Raw genomic sequence first — 14,850 nt, 5'->3', positions numbered from 1 at the left:
AATACATCAGAATGAATAAGATCCAAAACATTAAAAGATTTGTGAGAACTAGAGTAAAATTGAACCCAATTTTGTTTACCATATACACAATGTTCATAGAAGTTGAACTCGAGATTGCAATCATTTAACCCCTCAACGAGATTTTTATTTTTCAAGGTTCTAAGATCCTTTTCACCAATGTGACCAAATCTCAAATGCCACAACATTGTCTTTTCTGCAGGAAGCTTTCTTTCCAAAGTGTGTGCACCCATAAGTACACTTGTTGCACTACCATCAGAACCACTAACCACAATATTCTTTACTACTCATTCAGATTGTGGGGATGAAGTGATAGCTGCTCTCTTCTTTGAAACAAAAGAACTATTACACTAAGAAATGTGTGCATCAAGCTGAAACAAAGTACCTCTCTTAGTACCCTTAGCAAGAACCATAGCTCCTCTCATCATCTTACATCCATCTTTAGGAAAAACAGCTTGCACACCTACATCATTCAACATACTTATAGATAATAGGTTTTGTACCAAACCTGGAATGTGCATAACTCCATTGATTCCCTTTACTCGTCCATTAGAAAATTTGATAGTGACCCTTCCATGTCCAACTATCTTTAGGCGAGAATCATCACCCAAGTACACCTTTCCACCATCGAACTCTTCATATTTTGAGAACCAGTTTGGATGAGAGGTCATGTGAAAAGATGCACCCGAGTCAACCAAGCACACATCATCAGATGCATGGGCTGCCAAAGCTACGATGACTACATCACCATCTTCTTGAGATTTTTCAGAACCATAATCTAAGGCTTTCTTCTTCTTCTTAAGCTCTTTAGAGTCTTTACAAAAGTGCCCAGTCTTATCATAGTTCAAACATTTTGCCTTGGACTTATTGGAAGTCTTTGACTTCCCATGGGATTTGGATCTACCCTTATTGTCAGACTTATTGTCATTTTTCTTCCCTCTTTTCGTGGATCTCCCACGAACAGCAAGGGCTTCTTTTTCTGAAATGGAAGCCTTTCTTCACATCTCCTTTAATAGCAGCAAAGACACCACATCATCCATTTTGAAGGTGACTAATGTGCTTTCGAGAGCCACCACAAGATGGTCCCATGAATCTGATAAAGAACACAAAAGTGTGTAGCAACGATCCTTCTCCTCTAACTTGACACCAGCTGATGTCAATTGTGTAGCCAATAGATTAAATGCATTTAAATGATCTGTTAAGGATCCACCTTCCTCCATTCACAGAGAATACAACTTCTTCCTCAGGAACAACTTGTTCACCAAAGATTTGGCCTGATACATGGCCTCAAGTCTCTCCCACAAACTATATGCAGTTTTCTCATCTAGAACATTCAGAAGGACTACATCGATTAAACGAATTCTTATGAGACCCTTAGCTTTATGATCTTTGATATCCCAATATGCTTGAGCTATAGTTTCACATTGGTCATGATCTTCCAACATGTCTTCCATTTTGAGTTTCCACAACTCAAAATTAGTGCCATTAAATTTCTCCACCTCCATTCTTCCATATGATGAACTCACCATCTCAATTTGCAAATAAGATTCAGGATGCTCTACAAAAGACTCCCACTCAACTTGAGATTAGCTCAAAAAACCCTACCCAACAACTAGGATTAAAAGTTGATCAACCTCTGATACCACTTGTAAGGAAACTCAGGTGTGGAAACAGCTTCCTACACTAATCTCATAAGGAAAGTATGATGCAAATCCTATTAAAATCTTCTACACTTATAGATTCAATATCATGTAAACAACAACATTGTAGCCAACCATGCATTCAGAAAATAGATAGAGAAAGGAACACATAACACAAGGATTTTCCAGTGGGGAAAAATCTTTTGGTAAAACAACCCCACCCCTTCAAAACCTACACAATGTATTATCTTCAACACCAGGTTACAATACACTTGCAATGCAAGTTCAACATCAACAACAGAAGACTCCAGTAGCTACTCGCAGTACCAAAAATACACCTTTTTTGCATTGCATCTCTTCGCAACCCTAAAAACACTTATCACATGCACTTCACTTTAGGGCTACTCCCAAAAGGTAAATCATATTAGGGTTTTACCATTCTCCGAGAAAATAGGAACCCCAAAAAATTTAATAGAGTGTACAGTACTTAAATATCTTAGTTGCCACATGTCTTCACCTGTCATTGAATCTTCCTAACATAGCTCTTATGTGTCATAGGAATCCATCATACCCGTTTTAGTCATGATCTCCTTACACACAATTCAAGATGTCGACACATCAACATTATTTGCAAGAAATACATTTTACAAAACAAATAATAAGAATAGGAATTATACAAGGTTGAGACACCTTATTCCTAACATTCTCCCACTTGTCGAACACCTTGTAAAAGCAACAGGAACATAACAAGAACTAACCGCTATAGGCCGAAAGGCCCATAGACTCCGAACACCATCGGAACTTCTCAGTGCCCACTAGTTTCATTAATGCATCTAGAACATTCTTCATAGTATCTAACTTTTCCAAATTTAAATTTCCATCTTCCACCATATCTCTCACAAAGTGATACTGCACATCAATGTGCTTCGTTCTAGAATGGAAAGTTGGATTCTTTGCAGGGCAAATAGCACTCTGACTTTCACACCAAAGAGTAATATATTCTGCATCAACACCAACATCAGAACACAATCTCTTAAGCCAAATGGCTTCCTTACAAGCATGAGTAGCAGCCATGTACTCATCTTCTATACTGGACAAAGCAACCACACATTGTTGCTTGCTCATCCAACTGATGGCACCACCAAACATAGTGAACACATAAACACTAGTGGATCTCCTATAGTCAATATCACCTACCCAATATGAATCCACAAACCCATGAATACAAACTGAATGCGGAGATCCAGAAGAGTTACCATGATCACATATGGAGTAATCTGATGTACCCATCAAATATCTAAATACTCACTTAACTGCATCCCAATCGTCCAGGATTAGCCATAAATTGACTCAGGACTCCCATTGCTTGGGCAATGTCTGGTCTAGTACAGACCATAGAATACATAAGACTGCCAACTACACTAATATAAGGTACTCTACTCATGTCCTCCACCTCACTAGGATATTTTGGACAATCATCTATAGATAACTTTGTTCCCACAGGAATAGGAACACATAGTGGTCTACAATCTGCCATGTTGAACCTGTCCAACACAGACTTTACATACTTACTCTGACTCTACCAAAGTTTTTTGTTAGACCTCTCTCTAGTAATTTCCATACCCAAGATGTACCTAGCTGCCCCAAGATCTTTCATCTCAAACTGTGCTGACAACTGAGATTTAAAATCAGAAATCATACCCTTACCCTTCCCAAATAGCAACATATCATCAACATATAATGCAACAATAAGAAGGCGATCATTTTCAATTCTAAAATAAATACAATGATCTGATTTTGAACTTACAAATCCAATTGACAACACAAAGGCATCAAACTTAAGGTACCACATCCTAGGAGATTGGTTCAAACCATATAAAGATTTCTCTAATCTGCAAACTAAGGATTCTTTACCTTTAACATTGTAGTGCTCAGGCTGTGACATATAAATCTCTTTCTCCAAATCACCATGAAGGAAAGTTGTCTTCACATCCATCTGCTCTATCTCTAAATCATATGATGTAGAAAGAGATAAAAAAAATCTAATGGATGTTGACTTTGCATCAGGAGAGAATATTTCACCATAATCTATTCCCTCTACCTATGAATACCCCTTTGCAACCAATCTAGCTTTGTACCTTTCAACACTGCCATCGACACAGAATTTCTTCTTGAACACCCATTTACAGCCAAGAGATTTTCTCCCTTTAGGAAAAGGTACAAGGTCCCATGTTTTTTTTTCCTCTAATGAAGCCATCTCATCTTCCATAGCCTCAATCTAGGAACCTACATCTTCCATGCCCAAAGCCTCTTTCACAAATCTAGGCTCATCAGTGTTAGTAATCAAAGCAAAAGCACAACTAGAATCTAACATAGAATAGCCAAACCTTTCTGGTTGCTTTCTTTCTCTCGTGGATCTCCTCAAGGGCTGAGGTTGAGGTTGTTCTTCCTCTTCTTCTGAACTATCAGAGCTGCAAGACCTCTCCTCATCATTAGACCCAACATGGTCTCTCTATTTAGTCTTCTCAAGGTTAGGAGGCTATTGAACAACATCTTTTTCCTTTTCTTTTTCATCTGGTTGTAGCACAATAGGAGAAGATGTTAGCTCTCTAAAAATAACATTTATACTATACAACACCTTACTAGTCACAAGATCCCAAAGCTTGTATCCTTTCACACCAGCACTGTACCCGATGAAAATACATTTAACAACTTTGTTTTCCAACTTAGATCTTTTCTCCATTTGAAAATGTGCATAAGCTTCACAACTAAAAACATGAAGATGTCTAATTGAATGCTTCTTACCAAACCACACCTCCATGGGTGTCTTACCAACAAGGGCAGATGTAGGAGATCTGCTAACCAGATAACAAGCAGTGGCCACAGCTTTGGCCCAAAACCTTTGTTCTAAACTAGCTCCACTAAGCATGCTCCTAGCCTTCTCCATCAATGTCCTATTCATTCTCTCTACAACTCCATTTTGCTATGGGTTATATGAAGTTGTCTTATGCCTCTTGATACCTTGTTCTTTACAGAACTGTTCAAACTCTCCTGAGCAAAACTCACCACCATTGTCAGTTCTCACACACTTAATCTTCTTACTAGTCTGATTCTCTACAAGTGCTTTAAATTCCTTGAATCGACTAAAGACTTGTGTCTTACTTTTAAGGAAATAAATCCATGTCCTTCTACTGTAATCATCTATGAAAGATACAAAAAATACAAACTTGGAGATTGAAGAAACTTTTACAGGACAAAATACATCAGAATGAATTAGATCCAAAACATCAAAAGATTTGTGAGAACTAAAGTAAAACTGAACACAATTTTGTTTACCATATACATAGTGTTCATAGAAGTCAAACTCGAGGTTGCAATCATTTAACCCCTCAACGAGATTTTTATTTTTCAAGGTTCTGAGACCCTTCTCACCAATGTGACCAAATCTCAAATGCCACAACATTGTGTTTTCTGCAGGAATCTTTCCTTCCAAAGTGTTTGCACCCATAGGTACACTTGGTGCACTACCATCAGAACCACTAACCACAATCTTTTTTACTACTCATTCAGATGATGGGGATGAAGTGATAGCTGCTCTCTTCCTTGAAACAAAAGAGCTATTACACTAAGAAATGTGTACATCAAGCTGAAACAAAGTACCTCTCCTAGTACCCTTTGCAAGAACCATAGCTCCTCTCATCATCTTACATCCATCTTTAGAAAAAAACAACTTGCACACCTACATCATTCAGCATACTTACATATAATAGGTTTCATGCCAAACTTGGAATGTGCATAACTCCATTGATTCCCTTTACTCGTCCATTAGGAAATTTGATAGTGACCCTTCCACGTCCAACTATCTTTAGGTGAGAATCATCACCCAAGTACACCTTTCCACCATCGAACTCTTCATATTTTGAGAACTAGTTTTGATGAGAGGTCATGTGAAAAGATGCACCCAAGTCAACCAAGCACACATCATTAGATGCATGGGCTGCCAAAGCTACGATGAATGCATTACCATCTTCTCTAGATTTTTTAGAACCATAATCTGAGGCTTTCTTCTTCTTCTTAGGCTCTTTACAGTCTTTACGGAAGTGCCCAATCTTATCACAGTTCCAACATTTTTCCTTGGAATTATTGGAGGTCTTTGACTTCCCACAGGATTTGGATCTACCCTTATTGTCAGACTTATTGTCATTTTTCTTCCCTCTTTCCGTGGATCTCCCACAAACAGCAAGGGCTTCTTTTTTCAAAATGGATGCCTTTCTCCACATCTCCTCTGATAGCAATGAAGACACCACATCATCCATTTTGAAGGTGACTAATGTGCTTCTGAGAGCCATCACAAGATAGTCCCATGAATCCGGTAAAGAACACAAAAGTGTGTAGCAATGATCCTCCTCCTCTAACTTGACACCATCTAATGTCAACTATGCAGCCAACAAATTAAATGTATTTAAATGATCCGTTTAGGATCCACCTTCCTCCATTCACAGAGAATACAAATTTTTCCTCAGGAACAACTTTTTCACCAAAGATTTGGCCTGATACATGACCACAAGTCTCTCCCACAAACTATATGCGATTTTCTCATCTAGAACATTTAGAAGGACTGCATCGGTTAAATAGAGTCTTATGAGACCCTTAGCTTTATGATCTTTGATATCCCAATCTGCTTGAGCTATAGTTGCTGGTCTTGTAGTGCTTGTAGTCACTTCCCATTGGTCACGATCTTCCAACATGTCTTCCATTTTGAGTTTCCACAACTCAAAATTAGTGCCATTAAATTTCTCCACCTCCATTCTTCCATATGATGAACTCACCATCTCAATCTGCAAATAAGATTCAGGATGCTCTACAAAAGACTCCCACTCAACTTGAGATTAGCTCAAAAAACTCTACCCAACAACTAGGATCAAAAGTTGATCAAGCTCTGATACCACTTGTAAGGAAACTCAGGTGCGGAAACAACTTCCTACACTAATCTCATAAGGAAAGTATGATGCAAATCCTATTAATATCTTCTACACTTATAGATTCAATATCATGTAAACAACAATATTGCAACCAACCATGCATACAAAAAATAGATAGAGAAAGGAACACATAACACAAGGATTTGCCAATGGGGAAAAACCTTTCGGTAAAACAACCCCACCCCTTCAGAACCTACACAATGTATTATCTTCAACATGAGGTTACAATACACTTGCAATGCAAGTTCAACATCAACAATAGAAGACTCTAGTAGCTACTCGCAGTACCAACAATACACCTTTTTCGCATTGCATCTCTTCGCAACCCTAAAAATGCTTATAACATGCGCTTCACCTTAGGGCAACTCCCAAAAGGTAAACCGTATTAGGGTTTTACCATTCTCCGAGAAAATAGGAACCCCCAAATTTTTTTTTTGGTAATGTCCCAAACCCCACTATTGGGGTAGAGTGTATAGTACTCAAATATCTTAGTTGCCACATGTCTTCACCTATCATTGAATCTTCCTAACATAGCTCTTATGTGTCATAGGAATCCGTCATAACCGTTTTAATCATGATCTCCTTACACACAATTCAAGATGTTGACACATCAACATTATTTGCAAGAAATACATTTTACAAAACAAATAATAAGAATAGGAATTATACAAGGTTGAGACACCTTATTCCTAACACTTTTCATCAGCTCCTGAGTCAACTATGTCAGCAGTATGTGAAGCATCCAGTTCTAGAATTTTGTCAACTTTAGTTTTGCAAATGCCTGTAAGTACATCACTTGTAAATATTTCTACTAGTGCTCCTATTGTTTGTGCTCCAGTTGGTATTCCCCCTATTATCACCTCAATTTTGGGTAGCACATTAGTTTTGGATTCAATTTGCACTCCTCTCAATTTTCTTTAGTTGGTCCTATTCAAGTTTTTACTGCAAGTCCAACTATCTCTACAATTGTTTATGTTCCTAAGTCCAAGGCAGTATGCTCAAAAGTAGAACCAAGGACACCTCTAAAACTTTTTCTTACTACTAAGGAAATTGTAATTCCCAAGTTGGATCAGGATACTACTACGGTTAAAAAAATGAGACTAGTTAGTCATCTTTTGGAATAGAAAGCAAGGTAGAAATAATTAAGAGCTAAAAGAGATAGAGAGTTTACAATAATTGAGAATGCAAAGAATATAATAATAGAGGCTATAGGTGTTGATGTGGATTCATCTCAACACATTTTACACATTTTTCTACAGTTGGGAGAAGTAGTCAATAAGTTCAATGAGGATACTTCTAGACAAGAGAAGTTAGTAGAAAAGATAGAGAAAAAAATTGATAATAAAGTGCTTGAGCATATTGCTCAGCACATTGTTATTAACTAGGTAGAACTATCTTCAATTTTGAGTAATCTTGAACATTATTTCACCAATGTAACATCTCTTTTTGGAAAAATTTGTGATGTTACCAAGTAAACCAAGGAGATAAAAGAAAAATTGAACACGATTGATGTAGATATGAAAGCTAGTGCTCAAAGGTTGGAGCTTGACTGAACTCAAGCTTAGCACATCACATTAAAGTGAGATTTTTGTTAGATATGCAAGAAGAATTGCTAAGAGAAGAAGCTAGGATCAAGTCCACATTGATAGATATCCAAAACATGATCCTTCCAATCATGGACACAATGCAAAAACATATTGCATATTCAAAGACATTGGTCCGAAATAACAATATTTCTATTGTATATCATATGATTGAAATTTTTGTAGAAGTTCAAGTGGCCGTCTCCACATGAAAAATTTTGCAAGACAACTGGGATAATACTTTATCTCTTATTCTCAAGTTACATTCCAAGTTTCTCTCTCATTTTAATGTCTCTATTTGAATATATTGGATAACTCTTTGGCATTATTGTCAAAAAGGGGGAGTAAGAGATATGTAGAGACAAAGAGGGAGAGAATATATTGATATGTGTACAGAAAGGATGAAAGACTATGTATATATTATGACTTATGTATGGGGGAGATATGTACAAATATATATACACCAACTTTATAAAGATAAATTTTGAAAAATCAAAATCAGTATGTCAGTGTACATAAGTGTTGGCTTATAAGTGTTTTTGTCACTAATGCCAAAGTGGGAGATTGTTGGCATTATGTTATATTTGTCATTAGTGACAACACTTATTCAATTCTATATGGTTATTGAGCTCATCATTTAGACTCCAATGTATACTTAGCAATCTAATGATAACTAGGTTTCACAGTTCATATCGAGCATTCTAGAAGCTACCAAGTGAATATAGATAGTGAGCAGTTCAGAAGTGTTCACCGAGTAGATAGTGGTTATTGAGCTTCATAGTGTCTACCAAGTCATGAGTTTTTGAGATGAGAATCCAATGTCTACCAAGTGATGAATGTGTAGTGTTTACCGAGTTAAAGCAAGGTAAACAAAGGATTCAATATCTATTGAGGAACACTATATCTATGGAGTCTCCAATGGTTACCAAGTTTGAAGCTATGTTGTGTGATTAGTATGGACCAAGCCTCTACTTCTATCAAGTGTATGATGATGCCAAGTAATGTAGAGGACACCAAGTATCGGAAGTTGACCAAGTTAGCTTACAAAAACAAATTTTCTACTATTTGTTTCACTCAATTATATTTTGTTCACTTGTGGTTTAGCTGACCTTGTATTTCTAAATATTGGAATGGTATATATATGTAATGTATTGTATCATTTGCAATGTATGAATGGACATATGAGTATATGGATGGATGGATATGTAATTTTTTTAGAAGAGCGAATGTGAATTAGTAGCAAAGAAGAATATTTAACAAGGTCTACAAGGAGCAGTAAAGTTATATCTATCACAAGAGGTGATCTGTACTTCAAGGATCTAATCAATAATCAAGTTGTAAGTTAGATCTATTGTTTCAACCTAATAGGTGAATTAGGTTTCTAAATCCTTCAGTAGGGTAGACTTAACAGTCTTTCTATAAATATTTTAACAGAGTGCATACTTCATTGTATGTTTGTAAAACCTCTAATAAGGTGGATCTAGCAATCCAAATTACTCTTAATAGGGAAAATCATTAGAAGTGATCAATGTAAGCCTTAATAGGCCAACTTTATACTACAGTAGTGATGTTTTGTGGGTATCATCCCCACCACATTTTTACTTTCTCTTTGGAAGATTTTTGGGTCACCAAAATTTTGTGTTCATGTGTCATGAATGTTTATCCTTCAGTTTCTTATGCATGCAGTAAAGTAGATAAATTAAAGGTGAATGATTTACCTTGTCAAGTGTTGAATAATTTTAAGTTTTTGAGGTTACTGATTCACCCCTCCCCTCTCAGTAACCTAGCTGGTCTTGATTATTTCCACCACACGAAAGCCTCCTCTTCTTGAACCTTTTCCACATCCTCTACCTCTTCCTCTTTGATCTCCAAAGTTTTGATCATGAGAATAGTTGAAACCCTCATTCCTCTGGTTTTGGCTAGTACCCACATCTTCATTTTTCTTTTGGTTCTCATTTTAGCCTCCAAATGACCTATCACCACCCCTTCCTCCTTGAATGCACCCTCTTTACCTTCCATCAAAAATTTTGTTTAGCTTCTCCTCAACTCATAAGGCAAACAAGTATGCTTCTTTAGTGCCAGTCATTCTAACCAGACTTAACTCCTCCTGAATGCTAGGTCTTAACCCATTATGGTAACAGGAAACCTTCTCCTTGTTTTCTTCCACATGCCCCACCCTAATAAGGAATTGGTAAAATTTATTTGTGTATTCTTTGATGAATAGTCCCACTTGCTTTAAACCTTGCATCTTATTGAATAAATCAAGCTCATAATCAACATGAATGAACTACTTCTTTAGTTTGTCTACCATGCGATCTCATCTTGCAATTTTCTCCTTTCCTCTTCTATTTCTTTCCAACTAAATCTCTTTCCACCAAATTTTGGCATGGCCTTTAATTTTTCCCTTTGTAAAATTAACCCTATCAGGGTCCTCAATATCCTCAAATTTAAAATATTCCTCTAGTTCATTAATCCAGTCGATCAACTCAGTTGAGTTTAGATTTCCCAAAAACATGTTAATGTCAATTTTAGATCTTTTTTCTAGCTTGGCAATGGCTCAGAAAAGCTTCTCCTTTGCCTAGTTTGGGACTTCTTCATCTCCTTCCCCTTCTTCCCAATATTTCCTTCTTCTTCATTTTCCTCCTCACTTCCTTCACTGATGACAATATTCATCCCTCTACAGATCTCCTCTTGCAATGCCTGAACTTGTCTCTAGAGGGCTCTAACCTTAGGAGGAAAAATTCTAGCCCTTCCACCATGCTCTCTTTGTGGAGGCATCTTCTTGCTATATCAAAACCCATAACCACATAGTTGGCACTTTGTCTACACACTTAGGAAAACCTACTCTGATACCACTTGATGAGGGCACAATCCAATACCAAAATGAACACAATAGGAAAAGGGGAATATTATAAATATAAATGATATGCTCTTACATTTAGTAAAAAAAATAGACTCCATGACATGCCCTATGGGCTTACAATGTTATCAAATTCTAGAGAAAACCCTTCTCATAGTACCTTCTTCCAAACTCCATTAAATATTTACTTTTACAATGCTAGAAGTGACCTTAAGTAACCTGAATTAGGTTTAGGGTTAGGAATAGACTTTACAATATGTCATTTGACATCCACTACCAAAATATAAGGTTTTAGAAAACATGACAGAAGTTTGTGTAAAATTAGAAGAATCCGGAAATGGTTGTCCAACTTCTGAGAGGCATAACTTTTGATCTAGGACTTTGATTGATGAACCATTTACATTTACAAAAAGTTCTTCAAGTGCTCTATAGCCCTATGGAACAAATTTTCTTGTATCCCATATTTTGGTCGCATACGATGCCATTTAGTGCCACAAATATGACTTTGAAGTGCTCTTAAGAGGACTCCAGGCAACTTAAAATTGTGATAACTTTCAAACCGTAAAGCCTTTTGACCTAATTCTTCTTCCAGTGTGCTTTAAATTACAAGTACAATCATCCCTCTAATTTACACCATCTAACTAATTATAATTATATCTTAGTTACAAAATAACCTATTTTCTACATTGGCATGTATCCCAAGGTTCTCAAAAAATCTAACCCAGTAAACTAATAATGAAACTATGAGAGTTGGAATCTCTGTTACAAAATAACCTATTTTCTACATTGGCATGTATCCCAAGGTTCTCAAAAAATCTAACCCAGTAAACTAATAATGAAACTATCAGAGTTGGAATCTCTATTTGACCCAAATGGGTATCCAAAAATGAAAACATATTAAACATAAACTAACACTGAGCATATTTTTGGGCGATATAGGATTTCCCTTACACCATTGGATGCTCCTACATCAAAACAATCTCTAGTATTTCATTGGAGGTATGAGTTTTACTCTTGAAACTTGATTTTTTCATTTTTCCCAACTAACATTGTTTGCACATTATACTATCAAGTTTCTTCAGCTTAGGAAAACCTCTAACTTTTCTCATGTTACTAATACAAACTAAGTTATCAAAATTAACATGACATAACCTTTTGTGCCATAACCACACATCATCAAATTTTACAACTACACAAGTAGCATCCTCTATGTCAAGGTAGAATAGATTGCTCCTCGTCTGATCATCATTTCCAATTAGTTTTCCATTTGTATCATATATTTTAGCAATCTTGTTTTCAAACTCAACCTTACATCCCAAATTATTCAGTTGTGACATGCTCAATAGATTATAGTTAAGTCCTTCAACATAGTAAGAATTGTCACATAAAATCTTATCTATGAGTTTGATAGAACCTTTTCCTTTAATCAAACATGGTGCAGCATTACCAAATCTTACACTATTTCCATCATAAAAATTCAAGGTAATGAACTTACTTTTATCTCCAGTCATGTAATGTGAACACCCACTTTCAATGATCCATCTATTATTCTTGTTCACACAAGTCACAAGTGCATTTGTCTCATCTTCATTAGATTCATCCTTCCTTGCAACATATACCACTTCATCATCATGTTCATCAGATTCATCTTTTGTTTCCTCTTCAGCAATGTAGCATGACTTTTTGCCTTTGTCTTTGTAGTCCTTGTTGTCATCATCTCTTCTAATTTTTTACTTGTCACCACCTCTATAGTTCTTCTTCTCTGGATATTGAGCAGTAATATGACCAACCTCATTGCAATTGAAAGAAATCATCAGTAATTTACCTTTGAACTTTCCTTTTCCTCTATGGAATCTTCTTGCTAGTAGTGCTTCAAATTTTCTACATCCTCCTCATCTATATCAATGTCATTGGACACATACTTTACCTCTTTCTTCTTCTTCATCTTCTCATTAGGTTCCTTCAATGATAGCTTATCTTTCAAAGTAGACTCAATATTTTTAGGTTTGTAATTATCAAAATTGGATAGCTCAAAAGTAGTGAGCCTACCTAGTAGGCCTTCAAGTGATAGAATATTCCCTTATATACATCTCAGTTCTTGAATTACAGAAACTCTAATAGCATATATAGGCAGTAGTGTTCTTAAAACTTTACTTAGTACAATTTCATCATCTATTGTGCCAGTAGCTCCTCTTATTGCATTAATAACTTCTTTTATCCTTGTGAGATATTGAGCAATATTTTCACCCTCTTCCATTCTCATATCATCAAACTTACCTTTGATAATTTTAGCTTTGGCTCTTAGAACATTAGTGTATCCTCCATATATGTTGGTTAAGGCATCCCACATTTTCTTTGAACTATTAAGACCTTTGATATCATCAAATTCAACATAGCTTAGGGCAAAGGTAATATCCAACATTGCCTAGTTGTGTTATTTCTTTTTTTTCATATCCTCGGCTATTGAGGCTCTAGAAGGATCAACATGCTTAGTAGTAATGGTAGATTGTGCATGATCTCCAAGTCCTCTAATGTGTAGCTTCATCAAACTTTTCCATGTAGGAAATTTATCTTTATTAAGCTTGGGTAGTTCTCTTTTTGACATCTTGATCTTTGTGGTTCTAGTACCTCCAAACTAGTCCTCTTAAGAAGATGGCTCTGATACCAATTGTTGGAATACTTTAGAATAACTAAGAGAGGGGGTGAATCAGTTGGTCCAAATGTATAAATAAAACTTTTCACAGCTTAGTGAACCCATAAAACATTTATTATCATGCATGCATCCATAATATTATGCAATCACTTAAAACTTGTAGGTTACCATCAAATCAATTTTTAGAAATGTAAACATGAATTATAATAGATTCAACAAAACATTTGACACAATTATTTATGTGAAAATCCAATTTGGGAAAAACCACTAGTAACATGCTACTCTTTCTCACTCTTCTGAAGTGTTGCCATATGAAAGGCCAAACCTATTAAAGGTTGCAATACACACTGTTAAATGTGACCCTGTTATAGCATTTCAATCACTTTATTAAAAGTGAGCTTTATTAAGACTTTAGACCATTCACTTGGAATGTCACCCAGTTAAAGGATTTATAAATGACTATTAGGTCAACCTTAATCCAAAGGATTTACCCTAGACTGATACAATTATTAGAGAGTAACAATAAGGCTTGATTTGATAAAAAATTACAACTCCATTTATAGATTATAGATCTTTTTTTCAATCCTCCATTCTACTTGGCCTTCACACATTTTAACTCTAATAGCTTGTTCATCCTTCAAGCATTCATACCCTTAAGCCTTCTTGCTTAACAAGCCAATGCAAACTCTTCTCTTAGATCACTTCTCGGCATGAACTAGAGTTTACTGGTGCTCAACATTAACTAAACTTTACTCAACATCCACTATTTTTCTTAGCATACACTAGAATAGAGTTTTACTCAACTCCAACTAATTTTCTTCTCGGCTTGTACTAATATTGCTTGACACCTACTATCAACTTGATCAAGCTTGGTAGACAAACTTTATTTAAATTGTTCTCTTTAACTTTCTTAGTGTAGCCAGCCTTTGTAACCTCAAGTAGATTATCAGTACATCATGTTATCATTATCTTACCTCATTCTCATACTCCTTTATATAACAAAACTCAACCTTTCCTCTAGGTGCTATTGCTACATCTTTTCATCAAATCCTCTTCATCAATCAAATAAGTAATAGTACTTTAAATCTTGTAAGCAGTTGACTTACCAACAAAT

The sequence above is a fragment of the Cupressus sempervirens genome, chromosome 4, assembly GCF_028749045.1.
Source record: "Cupressus sempervirens isolate cs-2001-9-10 chromosome 4, ASM2874904v1, whole genome shotgun sequence".
In the NCBI taxonomy this organism is placed as follows: domain Eukaryota; kingdom Viridiplantae; phylum Streptophyta; class Pinopsida; order Cupressales; family Cupressaceae; genus Cupressus; species Cupressus sempervirens.
The sequence above is the reverse complement of the archived record's forward strand: the minus strand, read 5'-3'. Positions refer to the sequence as shown.